Here is a 17528-nt window from a genome sequence, read left to right as displayed (position 1 = left end):
CTCTGACATCAGTCCCCTATTATTCCTGACTGGGTAAGCACTGGAGTGGCCCAAGGAATAGGGGAGGGCTGGGGAGCCACACTGTCTAATAAAATCTGGCTCCAGGTTGTCACTTGCACCCAATGATGAGTAGCCACTTGGAGCCAAATCTGGTCTGGTTTGGAATAAAAAGAATTGGAGCACTTCCTGCTCTTGTGTTGGGAGTCACACGGCAATTCGTGCCTGTTCCAGCTGCTCCTCCACCACCAGCTCCTGAGTCCAATTCACTTCATGTCTTCCCTGAACCACTTCCCATAGCTGCCTCTCGGGGCCTGCGTTCACGCGATGTCCTCCAGAACATTCTCCACTCTGCATCCAGGGAGAGCTTGTGAAGGCAAACATGCTAATTTCACCAGCCCTGTGCTCCTTCCTATTCAAAACCTCTTCTGTGGCTGCCATTGCTCTGAGCAAAGATACTGGAATCCAGAATAAGATTCACAGGACACATTAGCTGCATTTTGCTCCACACTCCATCTCGTTCTTGGAGCTCTATCCCACTACCTTCTTTCTCCAAAAACACCCAAATCCCTCCCATCTTGAGCATTTGCATGCACCTTACTTCCCGTGGACCGCCTTCCCCTTCTATCTAATGCACTCTCGTCCTTAGGCTTCTTGTCAGCTCCGACTTTCCAGGGCAGTTTTTTCAGAACCTTCTGATGGGCCAGGTCTTGTATTTGTTTGACATGATTAAATAAATATAGCTATATAGCTCTTTGCAGTATAGATCTTTGTCATGCAGGTGTCACAGTTGTGGGCTTACATTTGTAATATGAATTTTACCAATGCCCTTCCCCACAGTCTCTAGATGCCACGTGGGCAGGATCCTCTGTGAGCATTCACTCCTCAATTATTTTTCTCACTGCCATATCTTCATTGTCTCATGCTGTGGCCAGCATAAGTAGATCTTCCGTACTGTTGCCACATGAGTGAATGAATGACCATAGAACCATCAAGCATTTATCAACAGATGGCCCATAAGGACTGCCAAGGAACTTTAAGCAGTCTGAAAACTCTAGGATCCAAACAGTCTGAAAGCATCGAGGCTGTGTGATCTCAAAGGGCCTGTTAGGTCATAAAATGGTCTAGTTGTATGACAATGAGAGAGGATTTTTAGGCAAATGATGGATGGAAAGGAACAGACTAGAAATGAGCTAATAGAAAGAAAGAAAACAGAAAACATGGCTAAAAGACTTTTTCTCCTTCCCATGCTTTTATAGTGATTTTGCCTTATTTGTTGCTTTTCACGTAGTGACTTCTGCTCACTTGTTTCTGCCTTACTCAGGGGCTGTGTTGTATTTCTCTGTATATGCCGAATGTTCTGATAATTCAGAATGTGCAGCAAATAGGAGGTACTCAACAAATGCTTGCTGACTAGAAAGATCAATATACCACTTAAAAAAGTATGAACACAATGACATTATTCTCCAATATTAAATCAGATTTTGTAGTAATAATTGATTGTGGTCATTGGATTATTTCACTGTGATTTCATTAGCTGTTCGGGAATCTGTGTACTGTATTAACCTCCTGGCCTGTTTCATGTAACTCAGTGGGTGGCTTGAAAGGGTCTGTAATAACAGGACTGGGAAGGTTTCATGCCCTCAACCTATCTCCTGTTTTGGCAGATAGCCTGGTTTGCACACCCCTGGGCAGTTGATCTCTTGCACCACCTGCCCTGTCTGCTCCTCCTGGTTCTAGTCACTAGTCCCTCCCTCATCTCTGCTCCTGTCCTGTCTTTGGTAATGGATGCAGCAACCACTGCAGGATAGAAACACATAGCTTCGGAAGCTGCCAGCTCTGTTTCTGTAAAAACGTATTTATGTAACCTCAGAGTTTACCTCAATTCAGTTTGACCCATTTTATTCAGAAATATGTCTGTCACTACTTCCTGGATAGTTCTTAAAAAGAGTTTCAGTAGAGCTCAAGCAACCAACTTGTTACCCTGAGACCCAAAGCAGGGGCTCTGAAATTACAAACACGTAGAGTGGATATTTGGTTGGACTTGGGCAGTTGCCAGGGATTGTCTGCTAACTTTCCCTTCCCTAAAGGAACTATATCTCCAGGCCTTTGCTCATGCTATTCCTCCTGCTTAGATCACCCTCTCTCTGGCCCTCGTTGCCTCGCTAAATTCAGCTCATCCTTGAGTTCTCAGCTTAGACTGCACTTCCCTCTGGAAACCTCCTTGGCCGCTGTAACCCTGGGCAAGGGACTGCTCCTCAGAGCTCCCGGCACCCTGCGGGTTCCCTGGAACAGCTTCCAACACACCATATTTACTTATTTCTATTTCCCATTACACCTAAAGCTGAGTGAGCCTGTGTCTTAGCTCTTGCCAATTTCCGAGGACCTAAAATAATGCCTGGCACGTGGTAGAGACTTAAATATTTGTTGGCTGCCAGATGCACAGGTCCGGGAGTCCTCTCATTTCACTGTGCCTGGGAGTAAGACTCCCTGAGAAACAGGGGACTGACGGAGCTGGGCTTTTCCCTGCGATTCAGAGGTTTAGGACTAACTTGGGCTGAGGGCCAGCTCTCCCTGCATGTGCACGGTGAGTTAGGTTACAAGTGAGCTTTTAAAAAAAAAATCGTTTTGTTTGTTTGTTTATTTGAAATGGAGTCTCACTCTGTTACCCAGGCTGGAGTGCAAAGGCACGATGTCGGCTCACTGCAACCCCCGCCTCCCAGATTCAAGCAATTCTCCTGCCTCAGGCACCCGAATAGCTGGGATTACAGACACCCACCACCACGCCTGGCTAATTTTTGTATTTTTAGTAGAGATGGGGTTTCCTCATGTTGGTCAGGCTGGTCTTGAACTTCTGACCTCAGGTGATCCACCAGCCTCGGTCTCCCGAAGTGCTGGGATTACAGACGTTTGTCATTTCTTGAGATTACGTCCTGTTTATCATGTCATTAGAAACCCCTTTTATAACAATTTTTTTTTATTTTGTTGTATACCTTAATGACTGTCTAAGTGCTTATTCGCATTACTCATAATAAAAATAACAAAAAAGTTAATGAAGAAAAGACAGAAACCATTTAGCTGTAAAATATCATATCCATTTGACTCATATAGCCATATATTAAGATAGCATTTTTTGGCCGGGCACAGTGGCTCACGCCTGTAACCCCAGCACTTTGGGAGGCTGAGGCAGGTGGAACACGATGTCAGGAATTGGAGACCAGCCTGGCCAATATGGTGAAACCCCATCTCTACTAAAAATACGAAACTTAGCCAGGCGTGGTGGTACACACCTGTAGTCCCAGCTACTTGGGAGGCTGAGGCAGGAGAATCGCTTGAACCCGGGAGGTGGAGGTTGCAGTGAGTTGAGATCATGCCACTGCACTCCAGCCTGGGTGACAGAGTGAGACTGTCTAAAACAAAAAAGAAAGTACTTCCTAAGAGAGGCGAGGGACTATCTAGAAATGCTGTGGCTTTTTCTCCTATAGCGCTTGTATGACATGCCGTGTTCATTTGGCACATTGCCTGTTTTTTATTTTCTGGTATCTCAGTTTCCTCATCTGTGAAATAGCAATGCCAGAGGATTTGGGCTCATGGGCCCAGCAGGCAGCACAGAGTTGACCTGGTGGGCATGGACAAGAGCCAGAGTAGGCAGCAGCAGTTTGGGCTGTGATGGGAGATGGTTTTCTGTGACTTTGTGGGGGCTTTTGTTGGCTTTCTGGTGCATGTTTGACATCAGGGGTCTCAGCTTCAGGGACCTTCCCTATGAGAGGAGAAAAATAATGGGTGAAGGGTGGAGAGAGAAGCCAAGGTATGATATTCTGTTATACCCCAGAGTTGGGTCTAAATCCACAGGCTGAAGGAACATTCATTCTTTTCTCCCCTGGCTCCAAGCAGGAGCAGAAACCCTACAACATGGAGCTACAAGGGGCCTATGAAATCTCCCTTGGCAACCCCTACCACAATAATTAGGGTAAGAATAAGACATGCAGATGCCCTGCATAAGGCAATAATTTAGCGTACTTAGGCAGGGTCATTTATCATCCCTTCCAGCCAATATCCTTCAAGCATATGTTCAATATCTATCTGGGGGAGACCAAGCTGTTGGTGTTGGAGGGGACAGTTCTTCCTCAAGCTAACTTTCCTGCACATTGCAGGCGTCCAGCATCCCTGCCCACTGCCCACCACATGCTAGTAGCTCCCTTCATCTCATGCTTCCAAAGCCCCCTGGGGAGGCAGGATCCCCTTGCTGAGAACTGGCCCCACACTCGCCTACATCACTGGGTGAACAGGGCCTTTGCTGACAGCCAGACCTCCCTCTTAGAAAGAATCTTCTCAAATGTCTGAGGACATTGGGGCATGCTTTTTGGGGGTTGTAGTACCCCAAATTGACTTATCAAAATTCTACTATCAACCACATCTAATACACGCTTAACTTGAGAGGTTGTAGAAAATAAAAATTTGTGTATCCCATGACATTTAGTACAGCCCCGTCGAATCTGGCTGCCTGGCTAGCCCACCCTGGAATATAGCTCTGGGAGCTTTTCTACCCTGTCATCCAGAAAGTGCTTTCTGGTTTATTTTCTATGCATTTAATCCTGCTTACAGATTTCCCAGTCCATAGCCTTTTACTCAGTTTTTGGTTGAGGAACAAACTTACTCCTTTTAAGGGCAGTGCATTCTTTTTTATATATATATATACTTTACATTGTAGGGTACATGTGCACAACGTGCAGATTTGTTACATATGTATACATGTACCATGTTGGTGTGCTGCACCCATTAACATTTGCATACCCATTTACATTAGGTATATCTCCTAATGCTATCCCTCCCCTCTCCCCCCTCCTCCCACCACACAACAGGCCCTGGTGTGTGATGTTCTCCACCCTGTGTCCAAGTGTTCTCATTGTTCAGTCCTCACCTATGAATGAGAACGTGTGGTATTTGGTTTTCTGTCCTTGCAATAGTTTGCTCAGAATGATGGTTTCCAGTTTCATCTATGTCCCTACAAAGGACATGAACTCATCTTTATTTATGGCTGCATAGTATTCCATGGTGTATATGTGCCACATTTTTTTAATCCAGTCTATCATTGGTAGACATTTGGGTTGGTTCCAAGTCTTTGCTATTGTGAATAGTGCCGCAGTAAACATACGTGTGCATGTGTCTTTATAGCAGCATGATTTACAGTCCTTTGGGTACATACCCAGTAATGGGATGGCTGGGTCAAATGGTACTTCTAATTCTAGATCCTTGAGGAATCACCACAATGGTTGAACTAGTTTACAGTTAAGGGCAGTGCATTCTTAAAGTCGTCTCTTTATTCTTTTTTCTCAGCTCATTTATTAGGTATATATAAAAGAGTTTACTCAAATTTCCAGTTAATGAAGCCATTGAATATTTGATTTTATACAAGTATATATTAATTTGATACATTTTTCTGCATCTCCAGAACCAGTAGATTCTGAAAGCATGTCTGTAAAATGAACAGCAGCTCTTATACCTCTCAATGTTCATCCCCCTCTGGTGGCTTCCAATACCCGTGTGATAGAGGTCAGAATTATCTGGCTTGCTATTCAGGCCATTCATGATCAAGCCACACCTTCTTTTTCATCATTCTCTTCAAGAGTCACTCCCATGCACTTGATACCTTACCTACACTGAAAATGATAAGCACATCAGGAGCTCTGGCTTTTTCAGAATCACAAGAAAAACGTCTAGAGACAGACACCCAATTATCTGGTAGAATCCCAAGTGACTGTGTAGATGTTCTGATACCTGTGGGAAAACACAATGTGATGTGATTTCTCCAGCCCAGCTCATAGTGCTAAACACTGATGAGTGCCGCAGGCACCAAACCCAATGCACAGTTCAAAATCGTCCACAGTCTCCTTGTTGCTCAGCCCCATTCTATTACCACAACAGCCTAGGCCTAATAATAAACCGAGAGGACCCTCTACAAGAAAGTGAAGGCATTGCATGTCGGTGTTTGTTCCTAAATTCTTGTGTAGTTGTCTCATTCTTCTCCCCTCGGCCTCTTGATCTGTGGTTCTTGGAAGCCACATCTGAGTAAAGCCATGGAAAGTTCCATATCATCTGACCACAACAGAGTTACAGGATTCCCTCCAGCCTTAAACAACTAGAAAACTGGGCAATACGTATGACAGCTTAACAGGTCAGACTTCACGGGGTGTGTATGTGGCTGTGTAACTGAGTACTCCCATTTTTTCTAAGAAAAAGAAAATGAGTTACTATTATTTTTTAAATGTTCTCTTCTCTTCTCCTTTCTTCTTTCCCACTGTCCCCTACTTCCTACTTAGCCCTTTAGAAATGCAAATGTGGCCTTTTACCTCCCCTTTCCCAGATACTCCCTACAGGACAAGTTCGCCTGATTATGTGCACCAGGGCAGAACTCTCCTGGAGGGTTAGCAGTTGATTTACAGACTAAAGCGCAGAATTCTCACCCCCCAGGAGGTTGCCTTGGAACTCCCTCCTACTTGGGGAGTTTTTGGCCTAGTCCTGCCCACAAAGGTGCCAGCAGTCACCAGCTCAACCGCCCGGTAGGTAAGTCACCAGAGCTAACACAAAGACCCCGCACTTGATTGCTTCCTTTCCTGCCTTTTAAAAGTACCTGCTTTCAGCTCCAGTAGTGAGGCAATACACTTAAGACAGGACGCCTGTATTTCCTCCCCTAAGCTAGCCTTGGAATAAATCACCTTGTTTATACCAGACCTCGCTCTTGAAAACTGGACTCTGCAGGTAGCAAACAACTAACCTACATTTTGGTCACAGCTGGAGTCAAACTCCCATGCCTGTCTGACTCCTTCTAGATACTTCTAACATAACCATCTGGAACTTGTTTTCTTTTCTTTCACACCTTGCTGTCTTACTGTCTTGCAAAATAATTTTGAGACAATTTTAGAAATTGAAACACACATAAAGAAGTACATTTAAAATTGTTTTAATGGACTAAGAGTGAAAACAGTTCAGAAATTTATTACCCCAATATTCCACAGATAAGTAGAATAGAAAATAAATTTCGGAACTGTTTAACCGTTTAAAGACAAGTAACCATTTATCATTTGTTACCCCAATATTCTACAGGTAAATACTTACCTGTATTTACCTGTAGGGGTAAATACTTACCTGTAGAATATTGGGGTAACAAATATCTGAAGTCAAAGACAAAAAATAAGCTCTGTTTTAGGATCTAAAGCAAAACAATGAATCCTTGGAATAAAGAAGGTAAGCAAAGAAGAGAGATAAGACATAAATAAAGAGGAAAGCCAAATGCAGCTTTAGTTCCATCTCAATTCCTGCTTGTCTTTAAACCAACTTTCCTATGTCAATGCAAACTTCCTCAGCATCCCGAGAGAGGTGTCCTCCATTCCTCTCCCTGGTCCAACACCCCAGGCATCCTTCCCCCAGTCTGGTGAGAGTGCACTCCTTCCTCCTACCATAATTTTCTACTCTTCATTTTTACCTTTGCCCATAAGGGCAGCCTCTGACTGCCTGTGAGGAAGTGTGTGCTTTGAGCCCTTTACCCTTCTCATGTGTCGACCACAGAATGTTGGGAAAGCTGGAGGCAGTTCTCGGTGAATGTCCACTGCATGGTGGAAGGACTGAGAAGACATCCTCCCAACATCAAATGGGGGTTCCCTTTGGGAGCAAATTAGGAAGAATCCATATCAAAGACGGAACCAGACTTTTATAGAAATGTCACATCCCAAGAAATGGTTTTGGCAGCTAGTGGGTTGGGAGGTGTTTCAGAAAAGAATGATTATCTCAAGTGATTTCAAGTGAATGGAAGAAGCCAACCTAATTCTAATAGATGGCATGGTGCGATAGTGAAGAAAGACTAGGAGCAGATGGTCGATGGGACCTTTTGATGGGGGGAGTAGGAAGACAAGAATGAGGCTGTGTCTCCAGTGCTGTCTGAAGGGAGGCACCTGACTCTCTGATGGAAAGAATACCATAGCCCCTCCTCCCAGGCTGCGTATTCCAGTCCATTTGGCGGGCAGACTTCTCATAGTAAGTCATGAATTTGTCATTTTGGTTGCTGTATGGTGTTCTAGGGGCTGCTAAGTGGAGATTGCCTTCACTCTCAAACACCGACTTTGTTTCTCTTTGGTTGCAAGTGGATGAACATTGCAAACCTCCAATAGATAAAGTCAAGATGAAGAAAGGGTTTTACCCACCCTTATACGGACCAAATACAGTGGCAGTAATGTGCAGATGTTACCCCACTCCTCCTGCTTGATGCCTGGTACTTGATCTCTGCATGGTCCTGGGTCCCAAAGCAAGGGTTGTTCACTGGGAGGACCATTCAGGGGACCGTCAAGGGGTGGCCTGAGACTTACCGCCAAGTCTTAGCAAGCATGAGCAGATACCAAAGAAAGAGAGACATTCTGAGTCCTTTCTGTTGATCTTCTAAGAACAGAAACTAGGAGCCCATGGTGAGGTATTATGGTAACTCTCTGACCTTCCGAAGGTTTTGTAAGAACGTAAATCCTTGTATTCAATCCTTATATGCTGGAAATAGCCAGGGTAGTATCTGTCTTCTGCAACTAAATCCTGATTGAGTGACATACTACGAGAAGAAAAATAAAATGGAGGTGTCAGGTTCTTGGGCCCCATGGAGGCGATTTCTCTAAGGATCTCCCTTCCAGTTTCTTCTCAGCGTGGTTGGTGGGAGGTGGCCCTAAGAGACTGAATAAAACCCAGTTTCTTGTCTGAAGCTGAAACCAACCTTGCCCCGTGGTCAGTGAGGCCTTGGTAAGTTGTCTTCTTAGACAACATCTAACCACAAATGCAAATGTAGGGAGTTTATAATACGTTGTAGATCACATGTTATACTAGGTAAGTGTTACCATTTCAATCTCCATTTACAAGTGAGGCTTTACCTATGAAGCTGAGTGACTCACCCACAGGCCCAAAGTTTGATGATGGGGCCAAATGGACCCATTCCTGAGACCTGCTAATGGCTCATGGTGCTCATTGTCTATAGCAACTGTCAGTTTTGTGTTTTTGTTTATTTTATGTATTTACTTATTTATTAGAGACAGAGTCTCACTCTGTTGTCCAGGCTAGATTGCAGTAGTATGATCATGGCTCACTACAGCCTTGAACTCCTGGGCTCAAGCACTCCTCCCGCCTCAGCCTCCTGAGTAGCTGGCATTACAGGTTCGCATCACCATGCCTAGCTAATTACTATTTTAAAATTTTTTGTAGAGATGGGAGTCTTGCTGTGTTGCCCAAGCTGGTTTTGAACTCCTGACCTCAAGTGATCCTCCTGCCTCAGCCTCCCAAAGTACTGGGATTAAGGTGTGAGCCACCACACCTGGTCCAGTTTAGATTTTATTTCTAACGGTATTGTATTTCTTCATCTAGAAATGCTACCTATCTATTTTCTTATCTATATTTGCAAGTTTGACAAATGTCAAGATTAGAAATAAGCCCACAAAAAAGTGTATTTTTGAGAGGAAAAAAGCCTAACTAATAATGGAAGAAACAGAACCTACTTAGTCAGTTTTCGAAATTGGCTTTAAATACAGTATTAAACTCCACAGTTCCTTTTATAATAGTCATGCCTTGGGACTGGAAGGAAACCTGTTTACCATCTGTTATGCTTTCACACTCAGCATCTTAAGAAATGTCACTTTCCAACAAAGAGCTATCACCAATTTCAGGTCAGGAAAAGTCATGGCTAATAAATGGTTTTTATTTCCAAAGAAACTGTAGAATTTTTGCTTATTGTATTATATTCACAAATAAAGGATATATTTTTTAAAGTAGAATTAAGAAGGTACTTGAAGTTGTGGATTTTCTTTCTTATAGAACATGTGCAGGGCTTTGGCATGCTGTTAAAGAAAAGAACTATATTCTTCTGTCTCCTCCAGTAAGAGCAGGTTTCTTCTTGCACAAGAGCCAGTTCTGCCTCTTGCTTGGGCAAATCCAGGTTGCCAACATTGCCAACACCGGCTCAGCCGGGACACGTCCCTATTGATTTATAGCCTTCTGCAGAGAACCAGCCCTGTGTCAGTAAGGTTAAACATTTTGCGACATAATCAGTTTTCTCTGTCAGTTTCTCTGCTTCATCTGATTACAAACTCTTTCCTCTCTAAATTTCACTTTACATAATAATCAGGTAGGAGATTTGACCATTCATCACTCTCCCTCGCTGCAATAACTTTTATTCTGTAGTGTGTGATGCAGGCATTGGGCCCCAGAAAGCCCTGCTCTGTGTCATCTGTGATCTAATCCTTGTGGGGATGTTCAGTCCTCTGTCTGGTGAATTTCCTTGAAGTCACACTTCTAGAAAGCACAGGTGGTGTGCAAGTTCAGGGGGATGGGGCGGGGCATTTAGACACAGACCACCCCCATATTGTCTTTGTCAGATAAGCAGAGTTTAAGCTTCTCTTACAAATAGCTTTTTTTTTTTTTTGAAACAGAGTTTTGCTCTTGTCGCCTAGGCTAGAGTGCAATGGCACGGTCTCGACTCACTGCAGCCTCCACCTCCCAGGTTCAAATGATTCTTGTGTCTCAGCCTCCCTAGTAGCTGGGGTTACAGGTGCACGCCACCACACCTGGCTAATTTTTGTATTTTTAGTATGCCAGGTACGGTGGCTCATGCCTGTTATCCCAGCACTTTGGGAGGCTGAGGCAGGTGGATCACTTGAGGTCAGGAGTTCGAGACTATCCTGGCCATCATGGTGAAATGCTGTGTCTACTAAAAATAAGTAGCTATTCTTGATTGAGGGCCTATTATGTTCTAGGCCCTGTTCATGTATGATTTTGTTTTAGTTATTAGATCAGGCTTCCAAAGGTAGATACTATCCTGCTTTTTACAGCAGAAAACTGTGGGGCATAGTGAGGTGATGTCACCTGCCCAGGGTCATGCGAGTCTAGTTGATGCCAAAGTGCACGTCTTTTCACCTCCACACCCAGGCACCCTGCTGGCTGCTTCTCTCTGCTTCTGGGGCTCGTGAGGCCAGGGCCCTGCCCCCGTGGGAGTTTCCTTTCTCCCTGTCCCACTGCCTCCTAAAATTCCAACCCAAACAGAAGATCCAGCTGGGATTCTCGCTTTCCCTTGGTCTTCTCCTGCCCTCCAGTTGCTCTCTATGTACACGCCCATCTTCTCAGCTGCATTTGAAGTTTCCTGAAGGCAGAGACCCTTTGTGTCCAAGAACTCTGGGCATATGCTGGGTGGTTGGTGGTCAGGCCCACGGGCACCCACCTGCTTGTGCTTTCATTCGCTGTAACTGATTTCAGCACAGCTGCACACCTCTCAGGTGAATTTCAATCTTTACTTACATTCTTATCCTTGTATTCTCCAAGTCGCTTTGGCTGCTCCTGGAGTTTTGTGTTCTCTTCCTGGAGATGATGTGGAAGTGTCCTAGTGAAGGTCAGGTGCATGCTTTCCTCTATCCACTTGCTGGGCAGGGCACACGGGGTACCTTCAGCACCATCCAAGTGGAACCTGGCAGATGGGGGTATCAGGAGCACTCGCAGAATGAAAATCCGCATTGAGTCTGGCTCTGGTGCTTTCTTATCTAACTAATAATTCTTCACTTTCAAAAAACAATCTGCTAACAAGACAGGTACATCTTTACCAGCTACTCCTCTTTCTTAGCCTCCTAAGGAGATGACCACTAGGTCATGACCTTTGGTCTTTCATCAAGAATTCATGAGCACGTGGTTGGTGTCTTGCACTCCCACTGGGAGCAAGGTCTTGAGGCTTTCTCCGAGAGGGCACTGCAGGGCTGCAGGGGCACAGATTTACACCTGTGGTAATTGATTAAATAACAATTACAGCAACACAGAGCTGGAAGAGAATGAGACACTCCATTTTCTGAATGCTTGCAGCATGTCTACCTTTCTTGGCTGCAGAATTCGTCATCACAGGCCTGGGGAACAGCACATCCATCCTGGTGAACCTGTCGGGCAGCAGAGTGTCCCAGGAGAAAGGGTCTTCCTGCATCTCCTCTCAGCTCCTGCCTGTCCAGCGCTGTATAGTCTAATCTGGGTCACAAAAGGAAGGGAAGGTGTGGATGCCAGGTGGATCCATAAACACAGCCACAAGCTGTAGGCTTCTACTGAGGTCTGATCATTTTTCTCTGAGTTCTTCAGCCCCTGGGATCCCCATTGTTAAAGCCCATGGGCTCTAAGTGGCAGAGCACAGGAGAGGGGGTCCCTAGGTGCCCCCTGAGGAGCCACACCCCACGCCCCTGCTCACCCTAGGTTACCTCTGAGGGGAATGGTCACTTGGGTATCAAACACAGAAGTGGCAACCGGGCAACAGCCCTGTTATGTTTATATGTCAGTGCTGCTGGGACAGGACACCATCCGGGTGTGGCAGCCTGGCCAGGTGAGCCAATCACTCAGAGTAGCCAGAGGCAGAGGGGCTGCGAGAAAAGCCAGGGTGGCCAGCAAGATGGGAGCGAAGTGCAAGGCCTGGTCAGGAGGCTGTGCTAGTTGACTGGGGTTGCTGTAACAAAATACCACAAATGGAACAGCTAAAACAGCAGAAATGTCCTGTCTCACTGTTCTGGCACCAAGTCCACGATCGAGGTGTCCACAGGGTTATGCAACCTCTGAAGGCACTGGCGAAGGACCTGTTCCAGGCTTTTCTCTTGGCTTTCAGGAATTCCTTGGTTTGTGGCAGCAGAACCCCAGTCTTCATGCAGCAGCATTCTGTCTGTGTGTCTGTTCTTCACCTGGTGCTCTTTTTACAAGGACACAGTCATTCTGGATTGGGGACCACCCTACTCTGGTGTGACGTCATCTTGACTAATTACATCTAATGACCCTACTTTCAAATAAGGTCCCATGCTGAGGCACTGGGGTTAGGACTTCATCATATGAAGTTGCAGGGGTCACAATTCAAACCTTAACAAAGTCCATTTCTTGGGAGGCTAATTGGGGATCAGTCAAAAGGTGGGAGACCCAACAGCAAATCGTCAGTGAGTGACATGGGTCAGGATACACAGTTCAGGAGAAAGGTGAAATAACTCTTCAGGTAGGTCTTGGGGCTGCTTCTCCATGATGCTGGCTGCAGGGCACAGTGAGATTTTTTTAAAGGCAGTGAAGGATCAAATGCAGTCTTGCTGTAGGCCTGGGCTGTGCTGGGTGATCGTAAAGAATTCCTTCAGTTCAGTGTCATCTGACACGCGGGCTGGAGCCCGAGCCATGTGCCACGAGCTGGGTACACAATGGTGAATAAAAACATCCATTGCTGTCCCCAAGGAGCTCACAGTTTTATGATTAAATGGCAACATTTTTATAGTGTCCAAAAACAGTTCTAGTATTTTTTTAACCACGTTTTTCTTGAGCTAGACAGAAAGTTAAAATGCAGTGAAACAATCAACCACATGTTAAAATTGCAGAACAAAATTGGTGCTGTGTCAGCTTTCTGTTGGTTTCAAAATAAGCAGTAATGAGCTAATAGGGAAAAAAAAATAGTAGGGACTGGGGGGGTGGTGGTGACATAGAGACAGATCCTAGTATCTCTCTCAGCATGTTGTTTTCCATTTAAAGAAATGTCTTCATTATTAGGTTTGCTGATGCCAGGTTGTAGCAAGGTTTAAGTCTTGCTTGAGAATTAAGACATTGCCTCTCTACTCAATGTTATCCAAATTTATAATCATTCACTGGCAGGCAATGATATAATATAGTCTCTTAATAATAGAGTTAAATTTAATACCTGGCCATGTGTTGGGAAAAGCATGGCTTTTCAAGTTAGACGCATCTGTCTCCTGTCTAACGTCACTCTGTAATGTGTGACCTTATTCAGAAAGTTGAACCTCCTGTTTCTAGTTGGTAAAATGGGAATAATAAAGATTTTCTACAATTATTGGGAGGATTCGACAAGAAAACACATTCAAGAGGCTATCCCAATCCTGGAGCAAAGCAAGCACTTTTTAAAAAGGTGTCTTGGACTTGCACAAACAAATGCATCAGTTCCTGTTGTGACTTTGCAGATTGGGGAGGCAGGGCTGGAGGCTCAGGGCAAGAAACTGCCAAACAGGGGGCAAACTCAGGGAACCAGAGGCAGAAGAACCCTCCAGGTGAGCAGCTCAGTGCCAGGGAATATCAGAACCACAATCGGGGCAAGGCTGAGAAACCAGGGAGGCTGTGATGGGCAGATGTGTCTACTTCCCAGATACCTTTGAATCCAACCACTTCTGTCAACCCCACCACCATTGTCGGAGATCAGGACATCCGGGCTCCTTTAAGGGCCGCCTGCTTCATCTCCCTGCCTCCCCTGCATTTCACCCATCCACTTCCCTTTCTGCAGCAAGAAAGATGCTTAGAGATGCAATCCAGTCGCATCCTCCTAGGCTTAAAGACAGGATACCCAGTGCACCCGTCCTACACTAGTACAGGGGCTGGATTCCGCCGGTTGATGTTAATGCCTCTACATTGCTGACCTGCCGATTGAATAGAAAAGACATAGAAATGATTTTTAAAATATATTGTCAGCTGGGTGCAGTAGCTCATGCTTGTAATTCCAGCACTTTGGGAGGCCAAGGCTGGTAAATTGCTTGAGCCCAGGAGTTCAAGACCAGCCTGGGCCACATGGTGAAAACCCATTTCTACAAAAAATACAAAAATTAGCTGGGCATAGTGGCACACATCTGTGGTCCCAGCTACTCAAGAGCCTCAGGCAGGAGGATCACCTGAGCCTGGGAGGTGGAGGCTGCAGTGAACCATGATGGTACCCCTGCACTCCAGCCTGGGCAGCAGAGTGAGATTCTACCTCTCTCTCTCTCTGTCTTTATATATATATATATATATATATGCGCACATATATATACACGTATATACATATACATATATATGTATCACTGAGTTGAAAAGATTAAGACTTTTTAAACTTAGTTTATTTGGACTCAGTGTTTTGTCTGTAGCTTTTAAATGTTAATTTAAGCTTTACAAATCTGCCTTGAGATTTGTCCTGAACTTGAACACAACTCAACTTTCAGTCTGCAGATGAATTTGTCCACTGCCAAATATGCTGAGGTCTGAGCGAGGGCCTTCTGTCTGGACCAAGAGGCATCCCTCACTGAGGCAGGAACATTTCAATTGGGATAAATGTGACAGGGTCCTCTGTCTGTCAGTGAGTCCTGGAAATTGGATGCTGAGCGTAGAGACAGCTTGCAATTTGAGGGTTACTCTGTTGCCATTTGGAAGGTGTCAATAGGGAGTTGGGACTCTTCCTGTTCCAACAGACACATACTTCTTAACTTGTGAATCCGTAAATAGCCTCCTGTCTGCTGAGCCCCAGTGTGCTCGGACAATGCAGGAGCGAGACAGCACGCAGAGGCTCCCTCTGTGTACTAAGCGCTTGCAACACCATCTGCTTTTGTCTGTATTAAGGGGCTAGTGTGTTAGCTCAGAGTGCTAACAAGTTAAGGTTGCAGGAGCCTGATGCTGCCCAGGTTTTGTTCAATCAAAAGAAAACCTAATATTCAAACAGAAAAAAGGGGAGCCACAACTGAAGAATTTTGCATCTGTCACCTGCTTCATTCTCCACCCAAGCTCAAAGTTCTCTCCTTTGGGGAATTCAGCCATATATTTGTGTGACTGTGGGGCTGCTTTGTTTGGGACCTACTTCAGGAAACTGCAAATACCTTAGCTTGCGGCTGGCTGATTACAGCTCCCTTAGCTTGGAAACACATGTGTGGTGTGTGGGTCCTGTGGACTGAATGTATGTGTCCCCCCGCCCCAGATTCATATATTGAAGCCTTAATCTCCATGATGGCATTAGGAGGTGGGGCCTTTGGAGGTAATGAGGTCAGGAGGATGGAGCTCTTATGATGGAATTAGTGACCCTGTAAGAAGAAACACAAGAGAGACGATCTCTTCACCATATGAGGACACAAAAAGAAGGTGCCATCTGCAAACCAGGAATCGAGCCCTCACCAGACATTTGATCTACTGGTACCTTAGTCTTGAACTTTCCAGCCTCCAGCACTGTGAGAAATACATTTCTATTGTTTACAAACCACCCATTCTGTAGTATCTGGTGATAGCAGCCTGTCTTAGTCCATTTCATGCTACTATAACAGAATGTCTGGGACTGGATGATTTATAAAGAACAGAGATTGCTTTCTTACAACTCTAGAGGCTGGGGAGTCCGAGGTTGAGAGGCTGCATCTGGTGAGGGGCTTCTTGCTGTGCTATCCCATAGTGGAAAGCAGACGGGCAAGAGAGCATGAGACAGAGAGTGAGAGAGAGAGAGAGAGACAGAGAGAGAGACAGAGAGAGACAGAGAGAGACAGAGAGAGAGACAGAGAGAGAGACAGAGAAAGAGAGACAGAGAGAGAGACAGAGAGAGAGAAAGAGAGAGAAAGAGAGACAGAGAGAGAGACAGAGACAGAGAAAGAGAGACAGAGAGAGAGAAAGAGAGAGAAAGAGAGAGACAGAGAGAGAGAGACAGAGAGAGAGACAGAGACAGAGAAAGAGAGACAGAGAGAGACAGAGAAAGAGAGACAGAGAAAGAGAGAGACAGAGAGAGAGAGACAGAGAGACAGAGAGAGAGAGAGAGAGAGAAAGACAGAGAGAGAGAGAATGCATGAGAGAGGGAACCAAACTTGCTTTCCTAACAAACTTACTCCTTACTATCCAAGCTATCTTAAAAGAGAGCGTTGTTAATTGACTCAGGAGGGCAAAGCCCACATGACCTCATCACCTCTTACAAGTCCCACCTCTCAACACTGTTGCTGACAAGGGATTAAGTTGCCAACACATAAACTTTGGGGACATGTTTATACCACAGCACAGCCCAAATGGACTAAGACAGTGGGTACGTGGCGTGTTTAGGATGGAAACTGTAAAATGTATTTGAGCGAGAAAGTTTCTGCTTCTGGTTTGTTACTCTAGCACCCTAAGAAGCTGCGGCTAGCCAGGGGAATTGGCCCAGATTACGTAAATGTTGGGTATCCTGTTCTGACTTTGGCTTTTCATTCAAAATATGGCTTGTGGAAGAGCAGCTTTGCATAAGAAATTTGGGGAGCAGAGCTGGGAAGTGAAGGAAGGAGAAGCAAGCGTGTCTTATCTTGGGAGCTCTGACAGGCCCCAGAACGGGATCCCTTCCAGTAGCTGGTGCAGGGAGAGGGTGGGGAGCTGGAGGGAAGGTCAGGGCCTCACACCACTGAGTCCAGGGCAGGGCGGGTGCCCCAGCTGCAGAACAGTCAGGATAGGGCAAGCTCTGTCTCCCAAATCCATAGAGCCGGGCTAACCTAAGGTGAGGCAAATGCAAGAGCTGAGGAGTGGGTGTCTGTGGTCAGGATCCACGGAGGTGCTGCGGAGTGGGGGTGCCCAGCAGGACCTGGGGCCCTTGTACACAGTGTCTCTGCTATGCTGGACTTCCTGTGGAGGCCCGATGTCTGAAGGCAGGGTGTGGTGTAACTGGCACCAGACAAAACTGGAAAGGGTGGGGCAGGAGTGAAAGGGTTGTGTGTGAAGAAAATGGCTTTGCAGTCACAGGGACCGACTCCAATCCCAGTTCTGCCACTCGGCAGCTGTCA

This window comes from Piliocolobus tephrosceles, chromosome X (assembly GCF_002776525.5).
Source record: "Piliocolobus tephrosceles isolate RC106 chromosome X, ASM277652v3, whole genome shotgun sequence".
NCBI lineage: Eukaryota > Metazoa > Chordata > Mammalia > Primates > Cercopithecidae > Piliocolobus > Piliocolobus tephrosceles.
Note: the sequence above shows the minus strand (reverse complement) of the source record.